Genomic DNA, 17,413 nt, shown 5'->3' with positions numbered 1-17,413 from the left:
ACACGTGCACACACGCGCACACACACACGTGCACACACATACACACATGTGCACACATGTGTGCACACACACATACACACACGCACACACGTGCACACACACACATGCACACACACACACACACACACACACACACACACACTATACAGAAACCCATTATTTTTATATTTGGTTTATTTTTAACTTTTATTGAGAATAGATTCTTCTCTCGGACATCCTGACCACAGTTCCCCTCTCTCCGCCTCTCCCAGCTCCCTGCAACACCTCCTTTCCCACAGATCCACTCTTCCAAGAGACAACAACTAAACTCAAGAGGCAAAACAAGACACAGTAAGATATGGCAAGCACCCTCATACAAGACAACCCAGTAGGAGGAAAATAGTCCCAGGAAAAGAGTAGGAGCCATCCCCCACTCCCACTGTTAGGAGTCCCACAAAAACACCAACCTAACTGCCATAACAAATACACAGAGGACCTAGTGCAGGCCCTGTAGGCCCCATGCTTGCCATTTCATCTCTGTGAGCCCATATGCAGCCCTGCTTAGTTGGTTCAGTAGACCATATCCTCCCACTGTCCTCCATGCCCTCTGACTCCTACCATCTTTTCTCTTCCTCTTCTGAAGGTTCCTCAACCTCTGACAGGAGGGACTCAATGAAGAACTCCTATTTAGATTCTTTCCTAATGTCTCTGCCTAATGTCTGGCTGTGGGTCTCTGCAACCCTTCCAATATGCTGCCAGAGGGAGCCTCTTGATGATGACCATACAAGGCACTGATCTGAGAGTATGGCAAAATATCATTATGAAAGTTATTTCATTGATTTGTTGGGGGAGTCATGTTGGACTCTACCCTGGGTCTCTGAGTTATCAGTTCCTGGCCATTCAGGAAGTGTGGGGCATGGCTCCCTCTTATGGGCCTCAAGTTAAAGCAGACATTGGTTGGCTACTCCCACAAGTTCTGCAGCACCCAGCACATCTTACAGGCAGGACAGATTGTAGGTCAAGGATTTTGTGGTTGGGTTGGTGCCCAGGTTTCTTTTTCTGTAGTCTTCATAGTACCTTCCCATGACAAAGAGACTAGAACACAGGGGTGAAGGTTCCACGCAGGCACCAGCTCCACCTCTCTCTGTTCAATGGGCTAAGTGTATGTTGTCCACAGCGATGAGGCCCCACTATCAGTTTGCAGAGATCCACGCTCTGTCCTAGCATCAGTTTGGCTTGTTTAGGGATCTCCAAAGGGCACCCTTGACCAACAACTCAACCAGATGCAACCCAGTCCCACCATTGGAAGCCTTGCCTGGCTAAAAAAAAAAACAAAAACAAAAACAAAAACAAAAAAAAACGATGGCCTGTCCTCACTATGGTCACCTTCATAAATTCCAGGAACTTTCCACTACACTAGGTTTCCACGCCACCCATCATATGCCCCCCAATTTCAGAAGTCTCTCCCCACACTCTTTCCCTTCATTCCTCTGCCCACAATCTAATCCCTCCTGCTCTTTTCCCCACCTACCTCCAGCCCACCCACAAAATCTATTCTATTTCCCCTTCTCAGGGAGATTGATGTTTCCCCACTAGCACCCTCCTTTTTACCTAACCTGTGGATTATAGCTTGATTATAGTCTACTTAATAGCTAGTATACATTTATAAATAAGTACATACCATATTTGTCTTTCTGGGTCTGGGTTGCCTCACTCAGGAAGATTTTTTTCTAGTTGCATTAATTTGCCTGAAAAATCACATGTTATCATTTTTTTGAGCAGCTGAGTAATACTCTATGTGTAAATGTACCACATTTTCTTTATCCATTCATTGATTGAGAGACATCTTGGTTGTTTCCAGTCTCTGGCTATTATGAATAAAGCCACAATGAACACAGTTGAGCAAGGGTCATTGTGGTAGGATGGAGCATCCTTTGAGTATATGCCCAAGAATGGTATAGCTAGGTCTTGAGGCAGATTGATTCCCAGTTTTCTGAGGAACCTCAATATTGATTTCCTTAGTGCCTGTACAAGTTTGCAATTCCACCATCAACGAAGGTGTGTTCCTCTTGCTCCACATCTCTCCAGCATGAGCTGTCAGTTGTGTTACTGAGGTTAACCATTCTGGCAGGCGTAAGATAATTTCCATTACCCTGATGGCTAAGAATGCTGGACATTTCTCTAAGTGAGAAACCCATTATATTATATAAGTGATACTATAATACTAGTAACAAAGGTAAAACGATAATGAAAACTGATTTAAAAAGATCAGTATCTGATAAATATTTGATAACATAGCAAACTGATATTTTTTTTTTCAGTTTGAATTAATGTGTAAATAATTCGGAATGGTCTTTTGAACCACTGTTTACTCCCACATCCTGAGCATGTGTTCTATCCTCTGCGATAATGTCAAGTCTATGTTCTATACTAAAACAACTTTTAAATAAATACATGGGGTTTTAAAAGTTATCTACATGTGTTCTCAGGCTCACGGAATCCTAGATATGAGCCAAGCACTAGACCTTGGATACCAAGGCAGTGATAATAATAAAGGCACAGACGCAACTGAGGATACCAATGCAAACTTTTAAAATCATCTTAAAGCCTCGCTCTGTCACTCCCTGCGTCTGACTAAATCCAAACCATAAATTCAGACCTCTGTGTGCATCCATCCTTCAAAATGAGAGCAAGCATGGAAATGTTTGGCACCATTGACAAAGAAACTTTCTGCCACTTGATGAAATTAAGAAACACATTCTGCCTCCTTGTGGCTCCCAGGAAGACCAAAGTTAGGCATCAATGAGCTTCTGCCGCCCACATCCCCAATGGCACAGGAGCCCAGAGGCTGAGGACAGGAGGTAAGACTTCAGGGATTTAAGGTCCTGGTCCCACTCCAAGCTGAGCATTTCTGACATGCAGCCATCTACTTTCCACCTGAGCTTGTCCAGAGTACAAATGTCACTTTCACAACCCATTTCTTTCCCTGGGGACTATTTCCAAACTTAGAAAACTCTTCCTTATGGTGTCTGAAAATCCAGCTTTTTAATCCACCACCCTGCATGTTCCTCCTCCCACCCTCACAAACCACAGAAGATGAGAAGACACCCCCGCCTCTTCACTTTATTTTCTCCATTGAATGTGCTATTAAAAATGCCCTGTTCCTCCTTAAATATAATTCTGTTTCTGTTCTCACCAGATCTAAGTCCCTGGGAAAGTTGCTCAGTGTCCTTAAGCCCTGATGATTCCTCCTTTGAGGCAGACATAGCTGTATCATTGCAAGACTGAAGGATTTCATGACAGAGGACTTAGTCTTACACTTAGCACGTTGTCAGGACCCCTGTGACCCTCCTAAAGATCCTTTCCCCAGTGTGTTCTCTCTAGATCTTGTCCACCCCCTAGCTCTCAGAGCATCTCCAACCCTCCCTTGCGATATTGTTCAAGTGGCTTTTCATAATGCCTTTTCTTTCTGCAAACAAAGAAACTGGAAGTGGTACCAGAAGTTCAAATGGCTCCTGCTAACACAATCAAGATGCATTAGTCTCCTTGTTGAGATTTACCTGCTGTGGATGTTGGGGGTCAGTCCACTAGGGGAAAATCCTCCTCAGAATTACTTGGTCTCTCATCTTGTCTTTACCCTCTATCCAGAGTTGTAAATTCCAAACAGTCATGAGTACCATTTTCTAGCTCAATTTGCTGCCGGCCTCACCAAATTGAATAAATAAGCACATACTCCGTTCTTTTCCACAGTTGCCCAGCACTGGACAGATAGTCTGCAAAGTGATTGTACCATTGATTGGGTATCCTACGTTCTCAACAAGTAACAAAAATGCAATGCTAACTTTACATCACTTTTGGGACCTTGACATTGCCTTAGAGTAACTATGAACCTTCGGTAATATTTGGTGATTTGTTACAGGTATCATAACAACTAAGCTCAGAAATTTTCCTCTGACTTTTACCTTGCTGTTAATTTGATGTGGTAGTTACAGGATATCACAGCCCCCAAGATTTTTTTTTAGCAAATAATTTATTCTACCAGATTTTTTTTTATTTATAGGTAGACTCTTTTTTAAAAAATGAACATGTAGAACCAAAACCTAGAATGGTGACTGCCCAGAAGATATTGGTAAAAGATACACATTTTCTGTTATACTGAAGAGATGGATGATAAATTTGAGTCAATATTATTAAAATATTCTCATTTATATGATTCAATCATTCCACATATATACATGCGTTATCCTGTGACTTTCTACCCTGTAATATAAACAAGTATCATTTATTGATACATGCTCTTTACAAAAAGAAGTAGTTCCTTTAGGAAGGCAAAAGTGGCAACATAGGTACAGGACAAAGATAGTATGAAGTAAGTTCTCAACATCAAATCTTGTCACCTTACTTCTATATATGTCCCTCACAAAACGCTTGCACCACGTATGGCTTAGATCAATTCTAAATGCTATTTAATCATGATATCATTCCATTAACATAATTATACCTAAAGAGGTTTTCACGAATACTGCTTGCCAATTGAGAAGAAATATTTATTGTCAACAGATAATTCTTGAAAAAAAAAAAAAACTAAAAACAAGCAATGAGCATAGAAGGACAGGGGACACCAAAAGTGTCCTCTGGAGTCCCCAAATGCTTTCTCTTTCTTTCTCCTGAAATGTTTTCTGAAATCAGACTTCAAAATTAATTGACCAAAAACACTGAAAATACTCTTATAATCAAATAGATTTTTCAACAAAAGTACAACTTTTCTGCATAGTTCATGAGTCCTCAAAACAGGAAATGACTGAAGTTCCTCTCAAAGTTAGAACATTCTCTCCTATAGCTCTTCAACCTTTTCCATTTGGACACTGTTCATGCAAAACATAAATGCACTCTGAATTCTGACTTACAGTAACATGCTCTATTTAATTTTGCTCAGTTCAATGACTAGCTCCGTTGAAGAAAAATGTTATTGTTGTTGCTTTTGTTGTTGTTGGCTTGTTTCCTACTTGGAGACGACTGGCAAATTTCAGGAAGGCTACATTATAAATATTTAAATAGCGATAAAATGAGAAAATTTATGAGTGGCTCAGGGGATTGCTACTGAGGCAGGCAGACACCTTAACTCTTCCTGGTTGCTCACAGTGAAGGGCCTGTCCAAAGCAAATCAAGCCAAGTACAACGTCAACAGAGAATATGTCAGCAAACACCATCCTCTGTTTTTAAAAGTATTCAATGATCTTATCGATTTAAAAAAGTGTTCTGTGGGTCTCATTAATAAACAAAAGAAACATGGTCTTTACATAAGAATTATAAGAAGAAAACACTGACATGTCACGAAAGAAAGATCTCTTTGTAGAAATTGCCAGATCCAAGGAGGTGTATGGAAAGGCATGAGACAGTGAGGATACTAAACAAAGGTCAGCCAGAGCTAGTGATGCAGGCCTGACACACCAGGCGCTCATGAGAAGGAGGCTAGACTATCACAAGTTCAAAGACTGTGTAAGACCGAGAGTAAGTTCAAGGCCAGTTCGGACCACTTAATGAAATTCGGTCTCAAAAGGGAAAAGAGGCTGAGGACGTAGCTCTGAGGTGCAGTGCTTGCCTTGCACGCCTGAGGCACCAGATTCAGTGCTAAGTAATGGAAACGACAACAGAACGCAGTCATCGAGTCCACCAGTAGATAACTGACTGCTGTCCTGGAAAAGCCGGAGTTTCTTCTCAAAGTAGTAAAAGAAGGAAACGCTTCACTCAAAGGATTATAAATATCTAAAGACCTTGATTTTCAAGGAAATTTTTTCAGCAAATGTTGTCTATATCTGAAAAGTGACAGTGTTTTTAAAGAGTAAAAACATTTTCCTAAGATATTTGCTCCCTCCTTCTAAGTCAAGCCTCCCTTCTTTTTCTCCTTTGAGGGTCACATCGTGGAGCTCCACACAGCTATGTTCATCCCTGAGTCACCTGTACCCAACCTATGGAGAGTCTTTCCCTAGTAAGGTTTTGACAGAGATGTGTCCTTCCACTCCTAACAAATACATAATTCAAAAACATGGGGCTTCCTAAAGCTATACATAGTCTTGGAGAGTGAAGACACCACTCTAATCCAGACATGGACGCTGTCCATGAGAAGTTTATTGTTTCCAAATATATATAAGTATTTGAATTAGAAAGCATAATATAGAATAGTAAGTAGGAAGTGTGGAGAGGTCTCAATGACCTTCTTAGCATTTAGAAGTGTTCCTGGTACTTAAAATTGAAGGAAAACAGATACTGTGAGCCCGCTGATATAAACCAAAGGCATGAGCAAAGCCAAAGAGTGAGTTAAAACATTGTTTAAAGCTTCTAGAAGGATATTCTACATATATAGGGCATCGTTTCTAGGGATCAAGAAAATAAATGCAAATTTTGTGAGGGTGTTCAATAACTTTTCTTCAAAGTATCAACATGATAAACACCAACGACAATCGGGGACACACACACACACACACACACACACACACACACACACACACACACACACACACAAGCATTCCTGTGCTTAGCCTGATGAGACTCTGTAGACATGTCTAGTCTATATGCAGTCCTTGGCGTGTGCTTTGAGACTTACAAGTAAACTAATATGTAGCTTCTTCTCAAAGAAATCAATACTTAGCTTGAGTGATTACTATTTTATAAAGAAGAGAAGTAGGCTTTTCCCAAATTAATAGACTTTATGTTACTAAGACCCACAGAGGTCTTCAGTAAGCTTGGATAGTCAAGAGGGAAAGCCTGTGATATAAAATAATAGTTATACAGCTTCTGTATTCTTTTCTGGGAGTGTGGAACCATGCAAAAATTACAATGGTGTATCTGTACTTTGCTTTAAAAGTTTTCTAAGGAGCAGAATTGGCAAAGAATAGCAGGGAGTGGCTGAGAAGACAGACAGAGAAAAAGCAGCAGAGCACAGGTGTTATGAGAAACATAAGAAGCGAGGGAAAAAGTTCACATCAATGTCATCATCACTGAATTCACAGCGTTGGGCAAGTTTACCAGATATGATGTTCGAGTGTGATAAGATCAACCCACGAACCACTGAAACCGTGAGAAGAGGCTGCTGGGAAAGGACTGGTTCACGCATCCCTGGGTCTCAGGTAAACCAAAAACAGAATGACAATCACATGAACACTGGCAGCTCCTCCATGCAAATCTGAAACCAGTTGGCATTTTGTGCCAATGAATACAATCCATTTCAACATACCTACTGCCACAATAGTCAACCCCGGGGAAGGCAAAAATAAAACCATTTCTTTCTATTATATTTCAGATCATTTGTTGGAAAAAATTGTTGTTACATCATTTGACTTAGATTATTAACGATGATGATATAATAACAAGAAAGAGGAGACCGAGAAGAGCATCCAGTGGATCAATGACAGAATGTTGTGTAAGTCAGAAACCTGATGGGAGGGTGACATGAGAATGCTTGGCCTGCCGTCCCAGGTTAATCATGCTGTTCTCAACACTTCTTTAATTATACCATAATCCACACTCAACTAGCAAAGAAATACAATGACTTTCACAGTGTGCAGTCCCTGGAATAGCCATCTGAATTCGATCCCAATAGCTCTAGAATTAAAGCTAGGAAAGAATAAATCTGACATGAGTCAAAAGCATGAGTTGCCCCACGTAAACAGACACTGGAACGTGCTGTCTCTGTGGAGTCCTGGTGCCCTGTCCTGTCAGCTGGGTGACTTGGGAAAACTATTGCTACCTTTTGTTCTTTCTTCTTTCCCGTAAACTTAGATAACTGGAGTGCTAGTGAACACCCATAATCTCAGCTTCTCAGAAGGCTGAGGTGGCCTCAGGTCATTCTGTTGCCTAAGATTTCCCATCACTTTTCCATGTCACACAGAGTGAGAGCCTCAGGCCCACCACTTGCTGGGGTCAACAAATTACAGGTTATCCTAGGGAGCCATCAATCTTTAATCTCAGAGTCTACATAAATTCATATGTGTGGTTGGGTATACCCTGCTGGCATTTTTTCCCCTTCAGACACCCAAGCACATCACCATGTAACTTACACACACACACACACACACACACACACACACACACACACACACACACACACACTTAAAAACAAAATAACTCCTTTGGAAAAATACTTATATAACTTTTAGAGTTCACTGTCCTCTCTCTAGACTTCCACACTCTGCCTGCCAGTGTGGGAGGCAACAAGTTGCCTCTTCTGTGTGTTGCAGCTACAGATGGATGTGCCCACCTGTGCGCATCCTGAAAAGTACCATCCCCTTGATGCTCATGCCAAATGGCTGCAATTCCCAAGTTGTGCCCAATCAGTGTTCTGGTTACAAGGAATACAGAACATCAGGAAATGCCCAGATTCACAATATCTCTGCCATTGTGAATATTAGCACTAACAGTAAACATGGCTAACAAGACCCACATTGGCTGGAAACCACCACTCTGCCGGGCTTAGTGCTTGCTTAGACCCGTTTTCTCATTTAGCCCAAGGCAAGCACTTTGTTGCTTGCTTTAGAGCAAAGAAAGCTGAAAAATAGAGGACACAGCTCCTCTGCAAAGGTGAAAGCAAGATCAAGAAAGCAGGCAGCATCCCTCGGATCGGCCCCTGCTGTGCTTTCCTTCTGTGAAAGCTTCCTCTCTGGATGACGCGGCCTCTGCAGCCATGCTCACCCGTGAATCTTGAGTACAAAGTAGAATTTGACCCCAGTGGTTTAGCTATAACTGGAACAAACAACTTGCACAAAATTTTCTCATAAAGCCCATTGCCAAGATCCTCGAGAACAGCATGTGCTCTTCCAGATGACGGCGATAAGATGGGTGATGCTGCTGAGCTGTAACTCCTGCTAACCAGGCAGCTGTGGCGGAGTCCGTGAAAGCCTGTGCACTGGCTACTTGGAAAGAGCTGGCTCCGACTACCAGGAAACCACGTGCGAGAGGTTTTCACCGATGAAGGGCTATCAACAGGAAGTGGTCAATAGATGGCCACAAACCCACTAAGTAGGAGGAGGAGCCTTGATTCTGCCTGGATATAGCCATGTTGACAAGTTAGAAAGTTAGAAAGATCTTTCTCCATTGTAAGGGGGAGCAACTGAAGACCAAAGGAGTCTGCATAAATAAGTCGGATTGACGTCATTCACCTACATCTGGAAATTTAATATCAGGACAAATACTATACTATCTGGTGTCCAAAGAGCTGTAAAAATTTTCAGAGTGTTTGTTCTTATGGCTGGTAGATACTGACAATGCCCTCTGTCCATTGCTCTAAACACACACACACACACACACACACACACATACACACACACATACACACACACATATACACACATACACACACACATATACACACTTACATACACACACACACACATACACCCACATACATACACACACACATACACACTCCATGTCTACTGCTTTGCCCCAAGTTCCTTCAAGTTCAAGCTGTCCTCAGATCTCTGTACCTTTGTCAGATCCTTTCTTTTATTTCGGGTTGATGATCACTCCTTGATGAGTCAGCTATTTCAACCTCACTATAATCAAAGGGCTGTAGTCTCTCCGAGCTGAACCATGAAACTCTGAGGTACAAGTCAGTTCTTTCATCTGGTGGCAAGTGAGGGAATTTTTGAATCCTTCTATCAAAACAGTTTCTGCAGATCTTGGCAGAATCCCCATTTCTTGTTACTTTCAAGATTCTGTGCCCATATACCACAAACAAGCTTTTGAAATTAAAAATTATTATCTGCCTCAAGCACTTGGCTCTTATGCGTTATGTTTTGCTATGGGTTTAAAGAAATCGTTCATCTACCTGACAGGTCCCTGCTCAGGTGTACCTGCCCTCCTCCTGAAAGCAATGTGCGAAGAAAATCGCATGGTGGGGAAAAGGTAATGAGTTCTAAGCTGCAGAGGAGCAGGAGCAGGAAGTAGAGAATTCTGATGAAGGGAGCTCGGGGCAGTATCCTCTCAATCTGCTTTCTGAAGTGCCAAATATTGTTTTCCTATTTTGGGGTAACTCTGACAACTACCCCAGCAGTTTTGAGGCAGCATTTGCTTTATACCAATGCCTTGGATGAGTTCATTCTTTAATTCCCACACACACACCCCAACCATGAGTTGCTCTTCTTCTCTTCTTTCATAGACAAGGAAAGGCAGTCTTAAAGATATTCAGTTAGCTTAATGAACCTCACAAAGGTGCTAAGTGGTAGCACCAGGCACTGTTTTAGTCTCTAGGTCTGCAGAGATGGGTGGCACAAAAAATATATAACAAAAAGATGAGCATACAGGCTAAAGCAAACATTAGACATGTAAATGCACCCTGGTAGCCATTTGGTCTGTAACCATTGTTTACCCACAAAGGAAAGGCATTTGAGGAAAGATTGTGGAAGAATTTCTCTTAAGATTCACACCTGATTTTAATCACCAAAGCTAAGCCTGATGCTTAGACAGTAGAATAGGTTAAGAGAAAAAGATTGTTTCAGGGCCATAAAACAACAACAAAAAGCAGCAAAGGCAAGTTTAAGTAGAGTTTTTAATCGGTCTGTACTATTTCTGCAGCTACCTATAAAGGAGTCGGGAACTCCGTGCCTTGTAGTAGGTCTCATTGCTCACGAAGTTGCAATTTTGATGGGGAAAGATGAGGTCAGCTAGGCCTAAGACAGGGGCAAGGATTGTCTGAACATGCACTTATGTGTGAGCCAGCATGGAAGGGCAGGCTGAGACCTTAGCTGCCCTTGAGAGAGCAGCCCACATGAAGCCATAATGCATTATGGATCTAATATGTAAGTCATCCAGAGATAATTGTACCATAGTCTACTGCTAAGAAAGCTACAAAATGCCACCTGAATTCAATGCAAAGAGGGAAAATTTCAGCATGTGGAGAGAGTGTGGAGGTATTTGGGGGAGCATGTTGGGGAGCACATGGAATGAGAAATATGACTTTGAATATATTTCAAATGCAACTCATGGCATAACTCTAAGGGTGTAAAAGTAATATAAAATGCAAATAATGTCATTTCCTACATCTGAGTCTGTGCGTGTCCTGATCTAGTCTTACTGCTAGCTCCAGGGGGTCACTGCAAGGCGAGGTTAACAGCACACATTTAAGAAAAGAAATTGTCACTCACATGAATCAGCATGAGTTCCCACACAATAGGCTGGGTGTGAGGAAGCCTTGCCATCACACCAAGCACTTGTGTCTCGGCCACATGGCAAGCAACGCACTCCTGAGGTGACTACAGCGCAGAGTTAGTTATGAACTTTATCAAAAGGCATGAGTTTGATTCTTGGAATTGAAAGAGAGTTTCAAGCTATTTGTCCCAGACAACCGTAAAGACCTCTTTTATGAAAGATGATGTGGATGACTTAAGCAAGAATCCCTATTGGTTTTTCAGAATGATTTTAGGGAAGGCCTTTATTATTTTTTGACAATGTGCTCAGAATGGGCTGAAATCATTTCCATTTTTATTGTATTTGATGAATACAGTAATTGTAACATTTTACTATAGCAGACTATCAAGGACTAATGTGTCCATATACTACAAGGGACAGAATGTGAGTGGCTTAGTACTGCATGTCATGCCAAACACCCTTGTAGAGGGATCTCTCAGGCAACTCAGGGTGATAATGAAGTGTTCGGCTCATCTCAGACAGTGTCATCTGACTCTGAATTTTCAGTTCATTAACCAGCCCCTCTCCCCTTCACAAGATCGCAAGGGACACAGAAGAGGCAAACAGTGAGTCTTTTCTGTCTCTCATAGTGATGAAAACAAAAGTAATGGTGAACAAATGCATATTCCTGTTACCATGGAATTTATGAATGATGGCAGATTAATCAAACAATCACATAAATATGGGGTAGAAAGAAGAGGCCTTCCATAAAGGAAGTCCCCCTGATTCTACGAGAGTGCTGTGGTTTACTCTTGGCTTGAGGACACCTGTAGGATTCATTTGGTGAAGTCAGAGCATCAAGGTACCGAGCAACGATATGAAGCCATTAAGAGGTGAAGCCACGGGGAAGTAGCCAGGTCCTTGGTGCTGCTCTCTCTGGAGTGAGGGTTGTTACAGAAGCCTGAGCCTGGCCTCACTTGGTGTTATTCCAGGTAGAGTTTGAGGCATGATCACTTCCTCATGTACGTGTCCTTATCACGGCCAGCCTTCCTGGTGTGACACGGTTGAAAGCCCCCAGTGCCAGCACCTTGTCCTTGAGCCTCCTTGTGAGAACAGATGCACCTCCCTTCGCCATAAATAAATAGTTTGCTTCCGGTATTGTATTACAGTGCACATTATAAAGAAACCGACTTTATAAAACGCTCTGTGTGTGCTGTAGTATCAGGAAGCTGGCAGGAACAAAGGGAGAGTTTTTGCGTGGCGACAGCTGAACCGAATGTAAAGGATGAACCGGAGAGGAAGAGACGGAAAATTACAGTAAAGTCAGAGGGCTTAAAAGAAGGACCAAGTTCACAGGATGCCGCATAGTTCAAGTGACCTGGCGGGGACCTTGTCCCGAAAAGCATAAAGAGCCGTTGACAAGTTTTAAGCCCGTGGAGTTTAAACTCCTTCCATTGCAGACTGTGTAATCCCCACCCCCCCACCCCCGCAATGCTCGTTCTCCTCAGAGTCAGTCTTCCTAAATTGCATCACTCTACTTTGGAGACAGAGTCAGAGTAAAAGATAAATTCAGGGCCTCTGTTTATGTGATCCAGTGAAATTTGCCTGTCCATGCCCACGGTGGACTCCCGCTCCTTCTCAGATCAATCTTGCTTGCCCATTATCTCCAGCCTAGGACCCAAACCCTGCTGTCTCCCTGGGGTGACCTACCTTGAGCTGAGCTTCCCTATGTCATGGACAACTCTTAGTTAAGGGACAAATATCAGAGACTGGAGCAAAACTACACTGACACTTGGTTTGTCTGGAGATGGCACCGCTCTATTTTGTAAGCAACAGTGATATCTAGTGGTTAAAGGGTTTCGTGGTTTCTGCAGATGAAGGCAATAGGACATGAATAAAGAAATTATTCCATATATTTAATTGAGCCAAATTTACCCATTAATCATTCATGTTTCTGAAGGGATTTCAAACACAGACCTGTGTGTACGGCCTGCCTGGTGGCTGTCTCCCCCTCCTGTAGGCCAACGGCCCACAGACACTCTGAAGTTTCCCTGCCTGCTTCTTACAAACCACAACTTCCTTTTCCTGTGGAAGATCACCAGAAGTTTTTGTGACAATTATGGGACATTTAGCTTTCTGCTTCCTGTACAGATAGAGGTTAATGTGAAAAAATATTTGTTTTGGATACAAAATATGTAATTGAGGAAGAAACTTGACATGGGAACTATGGTGGCCAAAGCACAAATGCATTTCAAAGCTCAGTGTGAGGAGCATGGCCGTGTGCACAGAGCAAAGCTGGCGGCCTGTGGCATCTGAGGGACAAGGGATCACATGTCAACTCTTCCTGCTAAAGTCATGTGGTAGTTGTGACAGCCAGACATCCCCAGGGCTCAATTTCCTCTTCCCAAACAAGAATGACAGACATCTTCCCAAGCCATTGAGGGGGGAGGGGAGTAATAAAACCCTTTGCAATAAAATTCTATCAAAAGGTGATAGACAACTGTGGTTACTGCTGTATACTTTACTAGGGACAAGCCCTCTTCTTTCCAACCTGATATTTTATAAAAACCAAACTCCTGGCTTTTAAGGTTGGAATTGTCACTAAACAAATTTAACCTTAATTAAATTACCTCATGTTTCCTGTTTTTACTTACTGTTGCAAAATAATGTTTACAAAAAATACTTAAACTGTCTGAAAATAAAACAGAAATTCTAATTCCTAGAACTTAAAAATGTTAAAATAAATAAATAAATAAATAAATAAATTAGAAAAACTGTGACAGACCAATTACCTCTATAAATAGCAGTTGGAAAAAATAATCCACTTAACTCATGTCCTAGTTAGGTTGCTGTTGCTATAATGAAACACTATGACCAAAGCGAGTTGGGAGGGACTGTTTGGCTTACATTTCCAACCTATAGTGCCTTCACTGAAGGACATCAGGTCGGGAACCTGGAGGCAGGAGCTGATACAGAGGCCTTGGAGGATGCTGCTTACTGGCTTGCTCTTCATGGTTTGTTCAGTCTGCTTTATTATAGAATCGAGGACCGCCAGCTGACAGCTATAAAGAGGTTTTCTCAATTGAGGTTCTCTGCTCTCCAATGAATATAGTCTGTGTCAAGTTGACATAAAACTAAACCAGCACACTCAAGGAACCTGGATCCGAGAAAACTAAAAACAGGGCTCTGCAGACAGATGCAAATGAATGCGTCATAAACACCCTGCAAGCACTCTGCAGATTTTTCTTGCCCTCCCCCAACCCCTGCCACCCACCATGGGCAGAGTGTGAATAACAGTTACCCCTCAAAAAGTGTGTTTTGTTTAGAAAACATCACAAGCCAACTTTTTCTTACATAAAGAATATTGTATATGATCGTTTTCTTTTCCCACTGATCCCACATATGAGACCATTGATAAATCTCATCATTATCACTCCACAAGTAGTCTACAGTAAGAGTCTACAGTGAACTTGACATAGAACCATCTCGAAGGCAGTCTAAATCGAGGGACTATTCAGACCAGACTGACTGGTGGTCATGTCTTTAGGGGATTATCGTGACTGTTAATTGAGGCAGAAGGGCCCAGCCCACTGTGGGTGGAATCACTCCCTAATTCTTTGCAAATACTGAAATGAGTTATGTCCTTATCAAATGAATCCCAGGTTCTTCTCAGTGCTATATCAACAGTGCAGAGAGGCTCCAGGTGAGCAGAAAAAATGCTCTTTCTTTCCAGTGACCCACGCGTTCTGCTTGGTAGGGTGACACATGGACAGCTGTAACTCTTTATCTGACTTCCCCTGAAGTCGTATTTCATTTCATGCCAGCTTCACTGAATCCTATGGTTTGTACCTAAATGGTTCTAACCAATACTGTGGCTCCAGAAAACACAATGTAATTGTTTAAAATATTTAAAGGTTGAAGGGTAAGGCAGATAGATGGTGATCCTGGAAACTAAAGCGCTTCCTTCCATACCATGGTAGCCCTTCCTAATGAGGCCCTATATTTCCTAAGGGAAAAAAATGTGTGGTTGCTGAAGCCATACTTTGGGATAGCAGAAAATCTATCACCGGTGTTTTAGGAAGGTTAGATGAAACTGCTTAGAAAATGAGATGGTTCCTCTGCCTCCTGTGCCTACTCTCATCTTCCCATTTTCTGCCTCTTTATACCTTACCCTGCTCCAAGATCTATATTCCAAAGCCTCCTATCTATTAAGAACCCAGAGAAGTCTTTGCCAATTTCCTACCGCAAATCTGTAGTACAATTCTCGAGATAGGAGAATCCAGGCTGACAAGTTTCCTCTGGTCTTATCCACCCCTCACTCAGGAGTAGTGTTCTGAAAAAGAAAATCAATCCCTTTCTCTTTGGCCACATGTAGAACTGAAAACTAGACAGACTCAGATGATGAAAGTTGCTATAGTTTGTTTCTCTAAATTTAAACTGGCGTTATAATACATAGTATACTAAGAACATACAACTATGTGTTAGAGTCCCTTTAACTCTAGATTATAGAACATTAATATACTGCATCAGAAGAGACCTGGTGTTTAAGAAATCCTCACACACACACAGCACATATGCCTTAGATGTGAACTCAAACATCTGTCCTGTTTTGTAGCAATTTGAACAAAAAAAAAATTCCCCTGTAGTAATCATGTTTTAGTGCCATCATTTCCGATGCCTTGAGATACCTAGAACTTACAGACTTTAAGTGAATTACACACCCCTCAACACAGGCTCAGAGATATAGCCTTGTCCTTTTTCTTTACCAAGTTCTCACACTATCCCCAGACCTCATCACCATAGGTTCAGGATCCTGACAACCGAAGGTGTCTCCTGTGCCCCAAAGCACATTGGGATTATTCAGAATAGCCAAGCATGCGCAGGCTTGCCTGGATTTTCCTAAGGAAACATCAATAATGATGTTTCCTCAGCATCCTGACTACACCACAAGACCCTACTTGGCAGTTCCTTCATGACAGTGACTTCCAGGTCTGTGTGTCTAACAGCACCCAGATTATTTAGAAAAGTTCGACACTGTACTGACTGCGCTCTCTGGGCTACTTCTGAGTTCATTTTAAAGTAACTCTCTTATAACTATTTAGTTTTACAAAGAGTTTATTAGTAAACATCATTACTTAAGTATTACTACTAATTTTACAAGATTAAGTACATTTTTCAGGACAGAATGATAACACAATCCCTTGAAAGTATTTTTGAAGTGAACTACAAAATCTCTAAAAGTTCTGAATACTACAACTTATCTAAAGAAAAGTAATTTTCCATCTTCAGATTAAAGTGATTTCAGAGACCTTTTGAAACTCTAAAGGGAAAGCACTGCTTTTAGAACTGAATTGTTCATTTATATCCGGTGGCTCAAGCTTAACTTGCTGAAGATGCTGCTACCACACAGGACCTCTCCCCTTCCCCAAGGAAACTAATTTTATGCCTTTTCTTTTCATTTTGTATTACATGTAGCCCAGACTGGATTCTAAACATTGATTTAGTTAAATTAACTTCATATTAACATGTGAACGGATTTGTATACACATATGTCTAGGTCCATGTGCATGTATCTATCTGTATCTATCTGAATTAAGACCTCTCTCTTCAAACTCAGATATAATTGGATAAAACTCAGGCCAGTCAATGACAAATTAAGCGTTAGCGTCTTATTTCCTTATCCTTAAGATAAAGCTAGTGCCTGTTTGTTTGTTTGTTTGTTTTTGTTTTTTATGAAATTTTGGTGAGAACACCTAGCAAAGACTGAGGACAGGGTGGAGTCAAGGCACAGAAACCCAGTGAAATGGGACTTTTTTTTCCTTCCTGGTTTCCGGAGAGCACATAACATTCACAGACAACTTCCCACCCCTTCACACAGGATGTGTAGAAGGCAGCAGTTCAGGACATAGAATTTTCAAGTAGGCAGTTTAGGTCTTCTACTTGAACAGCTGCATTACCCAAGCAATCACACATCTTCTAATCCTCCATAGACTCTTGTAAAAATAGGGCTAATAATTCATGGTTAATGACATTACCTTAACAATAAATAATAATAACAACAGCAATAATAATAAATATTGAAATTCCATATAATTATTCTCATACTACACAGAATAAGCGCTTATCATAAAAGCTATTTTCACTGTTGCAGACCTTGAGAACAAAGTAATGAAATTTTCCCTAATATAAGCAGATTCAGGGTTTAGTCAGCACTGCGCTCACTCACTTCACAAGAAACAGGAGGCATGAAGAGGCAAGGGCCAGATCCCAAAGAACTTGATGGAGGTGTTGGATTTCTTCCCTAAGACCC

General features: G+C 41.6%; 1 protein-coding gene across 1 annotated transcript in view; it reads left to right on the top strand.

Moving 5' to 3' along the window:
• Positions 1 to 17,413, top strand: part of Abcb5 (ATP binding cassette subfamily B member 5) — a 162,873-nt gene that overhangs the window by 44,509 nt on the left and 100,951 nt on the right. The gene's annotated exons all lie outside the window — the stretch shown is intronic.

This window comes from Acomys russatus, chromosome 1 (assembly GCF_903995435.1).
Source record: "Acomys russatus chromosome 1, mAcoRus1.1, whole genome shotgun sequence".
In the NCBI taxonomy this organism is placed as follows: domain Eukaryota; kingdom Metazoa; phylum Chordata; class Mammalia; order Rodentia; family Muridae; genus Acomys; species Acomys russatus.
Note: the sequence above shows the minus strand (reverse complement) of the source record. Positions and strands in the feature narration are given on the sequence as shown.